Here is a 15,881-nt window from a genome sequence, read left to right on the forward strand (position 1 = left end):
CGTACCTTAATTTTTTTATATGATTTAGTTTATACTTGGATATAATATTTATTCAATTAAAAATTGTGATGAACAATGATTTTTGCAGTAAAATTAAAGAAAAATACGCACATATAAAACGGATTTAGACGGGCTAAAAATATATACGAATCGTTCGACGATATTTTTTAAATTAAAATAAAATTAAAATAAAAATTGTGCTCCGACAGATGTTATTACCTTAATTATACATAATTGAATTAAACAATTTTTAGAAGCACATGCAATTAACGAGATATATATTTGAATAAAAAAATATAATTTGATTTCATATATTTTTATTATATTAATTTCGTTTAATTTTTTAAATAAAAAAAATTCCTTAAATAACTGTTATTTTTAGCCCGTCCAAATATTCCTTTTTAAAATAAAATTTAGGATAAGATTATTAAAAGTCAAGAAATCTAAATAAAATTTGAATCATTAAATTGGATTTGATGATTCATCGCATATTGAAAGTTTGTTATAGAAGTACATTTAATTATTATCACAAATTAATTTTTACATTTAACGACACCAGTAATATATTTTTTATACTTTTCCAAATAAAATCAAATAATATTATATGCGAAAAGTAATATTTTTATTATGTGATATGTTTTTCTGACGAGACAGCCTGTCCGCTATTTTTAGCAATCACGGTCTCTGTTATATCAAACCATTCGATTGCAATGTACAAACATCCTTATTTCTTCTATCTCTTTGACGATCGCCGGTCTGTCACTAGGGAAATACAACACGTAGATAAAATCAAATAAAAAGTTTTTCCGAAGAGAATTTCGTGACACAAGGCATTTTAGTATCGACATAACAATGTTTTACGATCTGAATGGGCGTAGTTCTCTGAACGTAAAACAGAAGAGAACAATGAGAAGAAGTTCGCTAACTCCAACGCGAACGGCCTTCGCGAAGCCGGAAATGACGCGCCGAAAGTTTCGCGAGAGTAAAGATGGGATTAATTTCTCTCGAGGGATGTTCATATATTCAATCGAAGCATTCTCGAAGCATTCTCGATGATTCACTTACGCTCCGGCTCGGTTCGATCTTATTTAAAAGCCGAGTGTAAGTTAAACTTCGGACGAATGAATCTCCGAACGGTACGATATTGAATAGCGACGTGAAATTGCTTATGCAATATTCCATCGTACGACATCGCGTCCCATCCGATAGTTTGCTCTATGGGTATATTGAGCTATGTCTGTTTTCGATTGCGTCATAAATTGGTGGAGTAGAAAATACACGCGATAACGTGGAGATTGACGTTTGATGGAAAAAAAAACAAATCCATCGTGATAGCTAAAAAACAAGATAAAACACGAAGAGAGATATAATTCACTGTTTTGAAACTAATATAATTTAACGAATTTTATTGTATGATTATTCTTTTATTGTATGGTATTTTAAACGTTAATTAATCTAGAAGAGTTATTACAAGTTATTATTTTTAAACGTTGTTTAAATACTTTTAATCTCATAATAGGAATAATTAAATGTGGAAATAAAGAATTTTCATAATAAATCTTTCTCTTTCTCTTTGTTACTAGGAAATGAGAATTTCATCGCTGTAAATTCATTCACACATGTATTAGCGTGGAAATAGAATTAAATAATAAAATTTAATAATAAAATACAATTTGACGATTTATAAAAGTAATATAGGCACAATATATTTTCTTTAATTTTTATTTAAAGATGCGATAAATTAAACTTTTGATGTAATATTATATATCTGCGACAGAATAATAGTCATGCATGTCGGACGTGAATATTGTACGACTAGAGATAATGTCAATTGGAATACAAATCACTGATCATCCCCTTGAATCTCAAGATCGATCGATATCTATACATCCGATGTATCCCAGCGATCAAACAGCTGATCAGAATTGATTGAAACTGACCCAAAGTAGTCACACAGTATGCTCTAAAATTTCATTGGCTTACATGTATATGAAAGATGCTATTGCGCTTAAAAAAACTCTCTGTTTTATATTATATATAATTTACTTTCTGAATTACACATAATTGCGATTCACATACAATATTTTATTCAAATATATAAAAGAAAAATATACAACTCATTGAAGAAGTTTTTACTTTATATAGAGTATACTATCTACTATTCTAGCTTGTGCGAGCAATTTCAATCCATAATTGAAGAGATTATCTTTTCTTTCTTGTCAATTTTTAGTTATTAGTTTTATTAGTTATTAATTTTAGTTTTTAGTTATAATTTTTATTAGTCTTTTATGTTATTTCACCAAATATAAACTTTAAAATAATAAGCTAAAGAAATATTTCATATATTAAGCTTTTTCTAATTTTCTATGGATAAAAAAATCAATATCTAAGAACAAATAAAATTGTCATGTTGGATTATGACAAGTGATTGTCGTTGAATTAGATGCTTCTTCTTATGCCAAACGTATGAAGAATGTAGGTTTCATGGGACATACCATTTTCTTGTCGATTCTCATCGACGTTGCAATTCGATTTATCCCAACAAATTATCAATTATCGAAGAGAACGACAAAACCAAGGAAAAGATGTAGAAACTTCTTAATGAAGCCTGTCTGAGTATTACCGAAGTTTTTGTTAAAGGAAAAGAGAGAGAGAGAGAGAGAGAGAGAGAGAGAAAGAGAGAGAGAGAGAGAGAAACTCGCAGATATATTTCTGAATACAAAACGATTACCAAAGAATAATGAAGGAACTTTTTATTGGAAAAATTGCATTAAACAATAAAGTATCTGACAAAAGTGCTATTCTATCTATCATAATACACAACTAATGAAACTGGCAAGAAACATCTGCGAAGCAATCTTCCATTTTTATTAAATTCGATTTTGCGATTGTTTTATATATACTGAGCTATAAGCATGTAATTTTGTATTAAAACCAATTTGCTTTAAGAAATAAAGTGATTATGAAATTTCATTTCTCGATAAAAGCTAATTTTCGATTATTACAATAAGTTCGTAAACTTTGTTTGATTCGATTAATTATTAAATATTTCTTAAATATAGATTTTTAATTTTTCAAAAGAAAGATTGAAATTTAATATTGATCTTATTTATCTCTATGTATAATAACATTTCTATATCAAACTTAATTATAAATGCTACGTAAATAATATCCTGTAAATCAGTCGATAAAAATTATATCATTGCACTAACGAACCAATGAATCTGCTCCTAAAAGTTTTGTTTTCTCGTGCAATTATGGATTTAATTATCAATGATGGAAAATTTTATATATAATATAACACACTTTCGTGTTAAAATTCAGTTTATTTTCTTAACAAAAAAACAACTGATAACGAAACTAATTTCCTGAAGCGTATTGAATGAGCATGCGATTGCGCGGTCGATGAGCTCTTGCATCAAATTTGCTCGGTCGAACTGTCAACGTCGATCAATTGCTAAATCAAGATAATAACAAATGCGTTGGACCGCTTCGTCTATAATGAAAATCATTGTAATCTCGCTAATTAGAACGTTTGACCAAAATTGTTGGTTACGCGGACGTATATACGCGCCATTCGCGAATTATCTCGTTATAACAGGGAAAATTGATGCGCTCTTATTCATGATTTGAAATCCATATTCTCGATAGAAAGACATAGAGAATCCTTGTTGCAATGACAATAATAATATGGAATTGTGATATAATTAAAATTGATTATAAATATTATAAAAACGCGAATTATAAATATTATAAAAACATGATTAATTAAATTATAAAGTCGCGAACAAATTGATTAATTGACATATTGAAAACAATTTCAAAAATCTACTACAACATATGTATATGTATACAAAATTTAAAGAAAGTTATCTCTTTTGCATGTATACACATAAATAAGATGGAATCAAAATATAATAATATAAAATGAAATAATTGGCGAATTTATATAAAAAAACTATTAAGAATGAAAAAAGAAAATTATTTGTTCTATATTTAAAAATTTAAAAATTAAAAGAATTGAACGTTTATCCTGAACTATTTTTTGAACTTCTTTATATTAATAGTTTCAAAAAAGAATTGTAAGATTTACATCTAGATTCATCAATCATTAAATCAATACAATATCATAGAGTAAATTTTATTAGCAATTTGTGTTTGACTTATTAATGAAAGTTCTTGCATTTTAACAACCATCTCATTTATAAGCCGATTAAACTTTTGTTATGTTACACATCATTACCTAACGTAAATCGGTAATATTCTGCAATAATGATTCTGCATTATTCATTTCTGCAATGTTATAATGCCGATTATGTCAATTTGAATTAAAATTGAAATTTATCATATTTTCGAAAAGGGCATATGTCTGTTCTCGCCAGCTTCATTCGTTTAATTTTTATCCTGTAATCGCATCGATGCGATACGTTGAAATGGATTATATGTTTGTATTCGCAACCAATAAATCGAACAAGATAATGTAACATAAATAGTCATTGACATTGCCAATGAAAAATATTTATTTGAGATTGAGAATTCACAAAACATAATAAAATATAACTTGTGCATTTTGATGATTACAAAAATATAAAATAACTGAGTTCTATTAATATAAATATAATTAATAAATTCATATTTGCCCCAAATATATATATATAGTATCCAAATAAATGACAAATATGTGCAACACAAATTTTGATTAAACAACATAATTCTGGAAATATAAATACAAATTTTGCATAAAATTTTGTAATTATTAATATACTAAAATATTTTTATATTAATTTAATACTATCTTGAAAACGTTAAAGAGATTCGGAGAATTTATTTATTACTTTTCTTTAGAGTTAAACGATTTGTTTAAATATTTTTCAGATTTAATTTTTTACTGTATTTCCATTTCATAAAAGAACAAACTTGAAAACAATCAAATAGTCGATTTTTGTTAATAAAATATAAACGTGATTGATTGGTCATTGCTTTTTAAAAAGTTTCACTTGCCAAACTCATTTTCCTTTTATTCAGTTTTAAAAGGCTCTATCTCTATAACAAAATAACCTCCTTCAGAATCCTTATTTACATAATTTTTTATTATTTTGACATAGAATTTATTCTTATACAAGATTAGTTCAAATTTTTCAGTTACATTTTGTATATATTTACTAAAAATTCTCTTTACTAAAAATAATCTAAATTTTCTAATATTCATTGAAATATATATTGCCTAATGATATTTTATAAATGTCTGCTTCTTTGCGAATGATAAATGAAATATCTAGTTTCTTTTCAATGAAGTTGATAAGTAAAGTCATAGGTAATAAATAAAGGTAATAAATAATTTAATTAAATCTTTTTTTTTACATTGATTAATTTAATTAAATTCAATGCAAATTTAAATAAATGCAAATGCAATATTTTAAATTTTAGTTACGCGCTTATTTATTGATTCTACTTGAGATATTTGGATTATAAGTTTTTAAGCTCGCGTCTGAAAAACTTTTTTAGCCTGAAATATAACAGATGAAACTCCAATATTATTACAGTACATTAATTACTGTGTAATTTTAACCTGTATATTGGAATGAACGAAAAATAATTCGTGTTTTTCTTTTGTAGCGATTTAGAAAATGAGAAAACGCGCAGCTTGTTGCAGCGAATCGCAGATGAAAGAGACGACGAAGAAAGTTGTTTTTTTTTTCAATTTCACGTTTCAAATTTATGTTCCCTTTAAAATGTTATTTAAATGTTATATATTAAATGTTATTTACACACATAATTATATCAAGAAATTGGTTTACTTCTGATTTTCCACTCTTTTAATTCTGAGACAAGAATCTAAAGCGGTACATTTTTTTCGATCTCAATTTTTATAAACTTTTGAAAATTTTTCATCTTTATCATTCTTGAAAAAATTTTATATAATCGAGTCCCGAATTTAACGCGACTTATTTACCCTAACGGATCTTTCATGCTACGTAAATTGCTTTCTCTCAACTATTTAAAATGATGAATTGTAGTTTCTTAAATTTTTAGTGATTGATGCTTCTTAATTACATTTCCATTAACAATCGTTATATCACAGTAAAAGATAATTTCGTTGTCTCTTTGAGGAGAAAAGATACTACGGTTCAAAAATTTAAATTCTGCATAAATAATATATAAAATGTTTAAAAATTAATAATACGAAATGTTTAAAAATTTCTGTTTAATAAAATCCCAATTTTATTTATATTATTTACATTATTTATTAAACTAAAAATAATCTATTAAAAATAATCTCGTACAATATAAAATTATCTGTATTTTCTTTGCTATTAATTGCTACAATTTTTTTCTGACGAGAGATATTAATACTGATAAAAAATGTGCAAGTAATTATCAAAACTATAGCTTTTACAAATTAATTCCAATTGGTTTTTATCTTCTTGGAAATTTTTTTATCTCACTTTAAGTTGATCACAAACAATCCAGCAAATATTGAGTCTCTTTGGGATTAACTTGGGCGAGAAATCGTGTTCATTCGTTACCAAAAGTTTTAAAAAGCGAATATAATGTCGGATTTTCATCTTTTTAGATTGAAAGCAATCAGCATAATTGTAACTAGTCGCTTCAATCTGATGCATCAAAAACGTGATAACTTTATAGTATTTTACGACAGTACATTTACGACGCAAGCAATAAACTCTTAGTGAGACAAGAGGCAGTAGCATACAAGCCAATATTCTCCTAGATGCAGTGAAATATTGTGACCTAGTTTTTCCTATAGAGTATAAAAGTCAATATGCTAAGTGTGATGAAAGAATAGCGTTGCACGAGTAGCGTTTAAAAGTTAAATCTCGATGAAACTTTCATATTACATATGTGTAAATTTTCCTAAGTTGTAAGAATATCTTACCATATAGAATATTTTTACCTCTTTTACGCATTCCGATGAATGGTACAAATTATAATATAAATTTGTGTATAAAAAAAATTCTTTCCATTTCACACATTTTTTTTCGTATACCTTAAAATCTCTGATTATTTGAATATTTTGTTTCTACGCTGCATATCTTGATTATAATGAACAAAGTTAGCCTTCTAAAAGTCATATTTTAGTTGCATAAAACTTATCAGTGTCTCAGTATATTATACTCCACGGGTATTAAACACCACATCGACATAGCTTTGCAAACAAGGCTGGAAAATGCTTGTCGTCGTTTCACGTGGCGTTCTACCGTTCCGTATCGTGCCAAAATTGCACCATTATGGCGAGACGTGTGGTAACTTTATGGTATACAAACTATTTCGTCGCAAAAGGGCCACGGCCGCTTGCTTCTCATCTCACATTGTTTCGACGCCCACGAGGTGTGGGCGACTACGACAGATTACTTTCGGGCAACTCATGCGCGCGTTGACGAAATCACTTTCGAAAGCCATTGTTCGCGTCGCGATTTCTCAAATCGAATTAGTTTCCAATTTTAGCGATAAGGTGAGAATCCTCTGCAGATTTGTAGCTGGAAACCGAGCACAGAGTGCTACAAATCGTATTGCGTTTATATAGCGTTGTTATATAGATATCGCGAGAATAGTTGCATTAATTGATCAAGTACTTGGTAACGAAAGGTCTATTAACTTGCAATTCTCATAATGCGAAAATCGTGTTTGCAGACATTTATCATTTGCATTTACATCTATTGTTATTGCTCGCTGAACCATTCTGCTGTGAACAATTCGCCTCGAAAATCGTGATAAATCCTTGAATACGGGCACAAGCGCGTTATATACATATGCACACATAGGTACATATTTTTTACAAAAAACTGATTTGAAAAATTCGATGTACAAAGGGAGAATTCAGCGATCTTGAAATAAATACAAAAGTAATATTTACAATATCACAGAATCACGATAATCCTTCCTTTTCATCCTCTATAGAAGGAGTGGACAAAGCCCTTTGAATGAAAAAAAATTTATATGAAAATGTATGTACATATCCCTGCTGCGATTCCGTCATTACGTCGCATTCACCGGCGTCTCGGGGACATTGGCATGTTTTTGACTATGGATTAAGCTCACCCACGTGTCGCATTCTTAGGAAATGATCCGGTCTTGAATCGCATCTACGTGGTCGGACACACAAAGTAGTTCGTGTCGGTCATTAGGCAGACTCCAGAAGTTGGAGTACATTAAAATCCCAAATGCGCCGCTTTCTGTAGGAGTGTCGCTATTAATTTCCTCAGCACGTGAGGATATGAAGGTATTCATCGAGCATCTTTCGAGTCGACGAAACTGGGACAAAGAGAGAAAGGGAGGAGGGGAGGGGGAGAGAGAGAGAGAGAGAGGAGAGGGAGAAAATCAACTACTTCGGACCAAAGGATTTGTCAACGGTACCTTTAAGTTGAATTGAGTTCGCGAGAGTTTCATGGCCGACCACACTCGACTGTCCTACCTGGGTCAAGCCCCTTAAAGATACCTTGGTTAAGGATAAAGTTGTCTGCTCCAAGAGAAATAAAATAACGTCTTGACTTTCGAGATGGCTTCGAGTCTGGCTATTCTCCGACATAATTCACTTGTGTACAATGTCGTATTATGTTAACTGCATTACTACTAGATGATAAGATATAATACTTATATATATAAAAGTATTGTATTTTATTCGAAAAATATTAATAGATAAAAAATATCTATTGGATGTACTTGTATTATCCCTCTCTTTTCTATTTTAAATCATCATCATATCATTTTGAATCATAAATTTTTTTCAACTTTCAACTTTATATTATGAAACAGTAAAATGTTGGGCAAGTATTTTAGTATTTAAATGCAAGTCTTAAAACACGGGAGATTAAAATTTTCATGTTCATTCACTTTACATACTATTTACATACTTTGGTTTAATCTCGTTTAGTTTTTTATTCCTTAAATAAAAAATTAGAGTTTGCAGAATAAAAAATTTCGAACAAGTTTGAAGAAAAGAATTGCTCGTAAAGTTTTTTAACATAATAGAGAGAATAAATGCACATTTCTGTAATCAATCATTTCTCTTCTTTGACAAAGTCCATATAATATTAAAGAAATTTTCTTTCATTATTATAACGAAGTGTCAATTATGCCAATACGTTACATATATCATTTCATGTTTCTTTAATAAGCTTTATATTCATTTCATTTATTTTTTATTGTAATATTATTATATATTGTTGCATGAGAGATTCTATTTTCTATTAAATGCTACAAAAACTGATATTTATATATTAGTATCTTAAATTATATTTAAAAAAATTCATATCAAAATGTATTATTGAAAATTTTTAATTTGACCCAACAATATTTATTTTATGGTAATCATTTATAGAGAGATTGAAATGTGAGAGATATAATTGAGCGATTAAATGTTCACTGAATAATTCCGCTTTTCGTGAAACGAAATTACGGCAAGTACAATTTCCGACGTTTCTCAAATCTCGCGAATACTGTCATCTACGTGTCAGTCTTTCGAAAAGGATTAATGGCGCTCAGTAGTTCGAGCGCTCTTGAATTGGACTATACGAGTTGCAATAAAGGTGTAAGGGGTTCCGTTTGGACGGATATATCGATCGGTCTCTTATCTCGAAGAAAGCCAACCTCACTATGATATTATCTAGGAGTAACACGTGTACGAGCGATAATGTTAACGAAATTGTGGCAAGAGTTACAACGTGATCGCCTTTTAAGATACGGATGGAGAGAATGGATATTTTTTTTTGTAATTATTCCCTAAATATAATATGTTAAACCGTTTCAAATTAATTAATAAAAATTTTTATTTTTTCTTCAAATTATTTCCGCCGGAGAGGAGTAAATTAATTTACATCGATAAGTCATAGATATACATACAAGAGTTGATCGATATCAAACGGTTTCTAGTAAATTATCGAACAGTTTTCCTAAAGGAAATATCATTATATATTTTTCCGGAAAGGGTGAAATGAAATTTGTAAACAGATAACAACGCGGAAATCTTTAGTTACCAGTAAAATGATATCAAATCGCTGATATCGGATACGTTTTCACGAACAAAATGTCAAAGGAGGAAAGGCGAATTATGGTACGATATGGATCGTCTTTCAATTAGAGTTGACGATATCGACCTTCGTCATCGCTAGACTACGATCAGTTTTTATATCTATACATGATGTCCGATATTTCATTATAATATTCGATATATCTCATGCAATATAATTTATTTTGAATTTATACTTATACACCAAACATTAAGTTAAGTTTAAATTGTACTTATATCAAAGTATTTGTGTATATATACGAATACTCTCATATTTACTCATATTATTCATATTATTCATATTATTCATCATTACTTAGTTTTCATAATTTATTCATTTTTTTTCCTCTTCTCAAATGATAATCAAGTTTATAGATTTCCAACAATTCATAAATTTTCTATACTTTAATAGAAATTCTCTACTTTTAACATCACTAAATATTTAACTTACAATATTGCAATTTATAATATCTGAACTTTATCTGACCTTTTTAGTACTGCAATTTTGTGATATGTGAATAATCAAACTCGCGTTAAAATATTTCATGTTAAAATTGTCATGTCTGCTCGCATACAAACATTTAATATAATTTCATGTTTCATTTTAATTCCCTTTGAATCACGGAGAAGTAACGAATTATTATATATTATACGAATTAAAATTAAAATGATAATAATCGAATGAATTATACAGATATAATGCACGCGATTTTTGCATGTAAGACGATAAAAAAACATGCAAAATGCATTGAAGAAAAAATACATCTGTGTGTGTATGTGTGTGTACACACACACACACACACACAAAACAACATTGCGTATATCTCAATTTATATTATCTGTTTAGTAAATACATAGGAAGGTTATTATTTATCGCAACTTTTCAAGCCAATATTATAATTAAGCCTCACAAAATTGTAATCTAATCTATTTGAAAAATTTTAAAAATGAAGAATATAAATTTACCATTTTTATTTCTCTTTGAAATTTCACCCATGCTTCTTCTTCTTCAATCGTTTGTAACTCGGAAATTATTGGCTCTTCAACATTTTCTCTAATGAAAGTTTGATCAAATGAATCATCGAGTTCTGCTTTAAAATTAAGATGAAAAGTTACCTTTCACATCATACCAGCACGTAAATCGATAAATTTTACATCACGCCAGCATACTTTCGCTAGTCGTGGTCACCGTCCACCCTTGTCATGACGAGTGTCTTGAGAATTGTTATCGAATAACGCGCATCTCAAGGATCAATGTCCGATCCCGACTGATCCCTCGGAAAGTTCTACGATGTAGTATATACGATTCCTGTAGGAAAATCCTGCCACATGTTCCCTCGTGTCAAATAAATCTTGTCGACGCGAGTCTTCTTTTGTGCTGAATCTAACGAAAATTCGAATCTCGTTCATTGGACTCTAGTCTCAATGTCGCAGATCGATTTTTGCTTTTCCATCACGATGGATGGACAACGCAATTGTCTTTGTGGCATTTTTCAATCATCCAATAGCATGGTTGGAATTTGTGAATTTTTACAGAATTCTCTTATCTTCTTCGTTGTATTCCAATCGATTCTTTTGAAAAGATTACACAGTCTTTTAAAAATTAAAATTTAAAATAGATAAAGACTATTTCTTAAAAAATAGAAAATATCTTGTTTTCTCTTTTACCATATTTATATAATAATCCAAGACTTCTCTGAATATTCTCTGAAAATTATATTCTATGTAGAATACATATATAAAACTTTTATATAAAACTTTTCTACATATAAAATTTAATTCAAGATATTAATATGTAAATAGAATTTAAATTACAAATTCTTTTATACATTTGCTGATCTTATTTTTTTTTTTAAAGGGAGAAAAGTATTTTACTTTTGCTGCTATATATTAGTTATATATTTATAATAATTATTGAAAATTGCCTAAAGGCATTAAATCAAGAAAAAAACAAGAACTTCAAGATTCTATGAATTTGAATGAAGAGAGAGAAAAAGAGAGAGAGAGAGGTTCGCTCTAATTTACATGTACTTTTGTAACAACATGACTAAAGTAGTCTTGTAATCCGAAACATGAACAGAAATTAGATATAGCTAATTCGATGTTTAATTAATTAACATCTATTTTAATTAATTTACATGTAATACTAATCCTTTGAATATATTAATTTTTTATTTTAAATTTAATCAATAATTCTATGTATTTACAAAACTATTTATATTTTTAGATTACAAAGATATATATATATATATATATATATATATATATATATATATATACATATATTTGTCTAATTATATTTTTTGTTTTTTCCAGTTCTATTGTTAAAAAGTTTCGTTTATTGAATTTTTATTTTATCATATCGTTTAAATCGTGATTTTTATTTTATAACATATATAGTTAAAATAATAGTTTTAATAATAGTTTTAATCCAATTTATATTTCAAGGTGATATTACTTCAATCTGCCGAAAATTATAAAATAAAGTAATGAAACAAATAATAAAAATATTTATTTCACATGTATATTAATTGCGAGATAGTAAAATCATAATAATTTAATATCTTGACATGTCTTATCTCACATGTTTTGATGAAATGCAGTGAAATTTATTTCTCATACTTTTATTTATTTTTCGTACTTTTATTTTTTCGGTTTATTCGGCGAATTATGTGAATTTATAAATTTCATTCATAATGTTTCATATTTATAATAAAATTGAATTTTTGTTCGCAAACTCTCTCTCTCTCTCTCTCTCTCTCTCTCTCTCTCTCTCTCTCTCTCTCTCTCTCGCGCGCGTAGAATTTCAAACATTCACTAATATTACACCTAAATAATCTACTTGAATAAGCAGGTAATCGAATTATTCGACAATTTCGAGATTCGAGAGGGTAATTATCGATGGTAAAATAATAATGTTAACCTCATGTTTTCTCGTATAATTCATTATATCACTTGAGAGCTAAATACAATCACTTCATAGGACAACGAGACTTTTTTTCAGCGGAAAAAATCATAAATCAATGCTGTGATGCAAACGTTACAAATGGTGAGTTGCAGGCATGCTTGGAATTTCTGTTTGTTTATTTGTTTAAAGAATGACAAACACACGAGAAACAAGTTATGCATACAAATGTCCCGTATCGTTACATGCAGCGAGCAATGTCTCGAAAATAAAACAAAAATATCTTTTTGTGACACGCGCGCTTTTATTCCTTTCGCTGTTTACTCGTCGTTTAATCATGTATATTAAAATATGTGACTGATATGCGCTTATTACCACCATATATATTTTTATAAAACTTTTATATGTAGAAATGACTTGGGTTACTTCAGTATGTTTCCTTTCATATAAGGAATCCCAAAGCATATTATATATTTTGCGATCAATTTGGGTATATTTTTATGATAAAAAAATATCGAAATCAATATTTCTTAAAATATTATCAAGAATTTAGCAATTTTTACGTATTAAAACTTAAATACATAAATAAAGAAATAAAAATTTTCACATTAAATATAATATTTAATATAATATCATAAGAAAAAAATTAATTTAATTATCTAAAAATAGTGCTGAAATGTTTGTAATTGATAGAATAAACTATATTTTGCAGGTAATTGATAACATAAAATATTTATTGCACATATGCATAATTGAATAAAATATATTTATTTATTTATCTGATTTTTTTAACATAATCTTATGCAATTAAGTTCAAGAATAATCTAAATAGAATGTAAACGTTAAATTTATCGTAACTAGTAAAACAATCTCACGAGACTTGTCTGTTATTACATTATTGTAAATGCATGAAGTGTCTCTGCGAGAATAGCAAGCAATGTGTTAATGTGATGGTACTTAACTATTCCGCAAAGATACAATATTAATTTTTCTTGTGTAATTGTTTAATTAAATATAGTGCAAAAAATACATATCGCAATAAGATATTTATATATTTTGTAATATTCAACTAATTTAGGAAACAGTAATAGTAGAGAAATCTAAAATACAGTATATATATAAATATACATTGTACATATTATATATATAGCTGTGTGTTATGATATTATATTAAATATTGAATTCTCTCATTATATGAAATAATTGAGGTTAATGCGATACTAGAATTAATTCCAATTATAAAATTACAAATTTGTCCTGTGATTTTACAACATCCATGAAATAAATGATAGATTTTTTATAACAACCAAAAATATTGAAATATTGTCGCATTTAATTCGCCGTCATAAGTTCCTTGATTATTATCCCTGGGATTATAACAGAAATTTAACGAGAAATTTCATCAATTTCGCGAAACTGATGAAGTTAATGGATATGATTAATGACTCTTTTTAACAAGCCTTATATGAAATTTGCAATATATCGAAATAAAAACTCTTTGCTACAGATACATTCAATTACTGCTATTCATTATTAGATAACAGCAAAAGAGCATGAGAAAGAATAAAATTTAACTAGAATGGAAAATATTTCGTCTTTCTCTTAAGTTTTATCGATCATGACGTTCCTAAAGAATACTTTCATTCAACGCGATCGCAATGATGTGGAAAAATTGAAGCTTGCGCGAATGAACGAATATTACATTCGCAGACAATTTTCCACTTCATCGCCATGTGAGGAAATATGAAATGAACATGTGAATGAATAAAGCCGCGACAAGTAATCAGGGAAATATTTTTGTTGCTTTACTCAAGTGAAATCCCCCATGAGAAATAAATACAGTGAATATAAATGATGGGATTTTATCACTTTTCCTAAGAATACTGAAACATCGGTTTCCTCATTCTATATAATTACTGTTCACGATTAAAAGTATTTTAATGTGACATTGCAATATATCAGTTAATAATCTGCATAATTAATTTTCTAAAAAGAGAAGAAATTTAGTTTTTCCTTGTTCAATATAAATAAAAGAAAATAATAAATAATATATACACATATATGTGTATTATTTATTATTTTCTTTTATTTATATATTGAATAAAGTTAAATTAAATTTTTTCTCTCTTCCGAAAATTAATACATATATATATATATATATATATATATATATATATGTTATGTAATGTTATATATATGTTATTATATATTCAGATAATATTATATAATATTATTTCTATTATAAATAACATCTGAGTTTAAATGTTTGATAAATGATAATATCATTTCTACGTTATACTAAATAAAGCTTTCAGTTTATTATTTTGATATTAAAATATAAAATATTTATGTAGAATATATTTCATCTTTTCTTTCTCTTTTTAAAAATCCAATATCTTTCTACACTTAAAACTGATTTTTCTTTTTAATTTCTTTAATCAATGAGCAAATTTAGCGGCAAAATCATCGCCATGTAAAGAACATGTAAATTAATGCTAATGCAGTTAATATAGAACAATATTAGCATTTCTCCGATACGCTCTGATATCCGGAAATGATTAGTGCACATCGCTGATATAATAGGGATGCTGTTTGCATGCAACTGATTACTATTTTCTCTTCTTGCAACTTATATAACAGTTTGTTGCTGATTCATATCCGACACAGAAGGTAACAAGACTGATTTGCATTTAGAGTATCAGCACATCTGGAAAAATCTGTTCAGCTGCTAGAGATAGCATGCGCCAGCTTTTATCGCCAAAATTTATTATATTTATTCTGGCATCTCGCGCGTTGCACGTCGCATATGGACGTCAGGTATAGAATCAAATATATTTCAAATAGAATATATTATCGAAAGTTTTCGATAATATTCAAAAGTGTTGTAAGCACATATTTTGTGTATATTAAATTTTTTCATTATGTTTATTATGTAAAATAACAATATAAGCT

The 15,881-nt window shown here is 27.9% G+C and overlaps 1 protein-coding gene across 4 annotated transcripts in view; it reads left to right on the top strand.

Annotated features, from left to right (window-relative positions):
- The window catches only part of LOC105248964 (prolactin-releasing peptide receptor), a 53,603-nt gene that overhangs the window by 7,133 nt on the left and 30,589 nt on the right, over positions 1-15,881 (top strand). Inside the window, exon 3 of one of the 4 annotated variants that reach the window (XM_025410261.1) lies at positions 5,617-5,653. The exons of the other annotated variants lie outside the window; for them this stretch is intronic. The gene's annotated coding sequence lies outside the window, so the exon portion shown is untranslated. Of the gene's footprint in view, positions 1-5,616; positions 5,654-15,881 lie in introns of those variants that run through there. 4 annotated transcript variants of the gene reach the window in all.

The sequence above is a fragment of the Camponotus floridanus genome, unplaced genomic scaffold, assembly GCF_003227725.1.
Source record: "Camponotus floridanus strain SB8 unplaced genomic scaffold, Cflo_v7.5 scaffold30, whole genome shotgun sequence".
NCBI lineage: Eukaryota > Metazoa > Arthropoda > Insecta > Hymenoptera > Formicidae > Camponotus > Camponotus floridanus.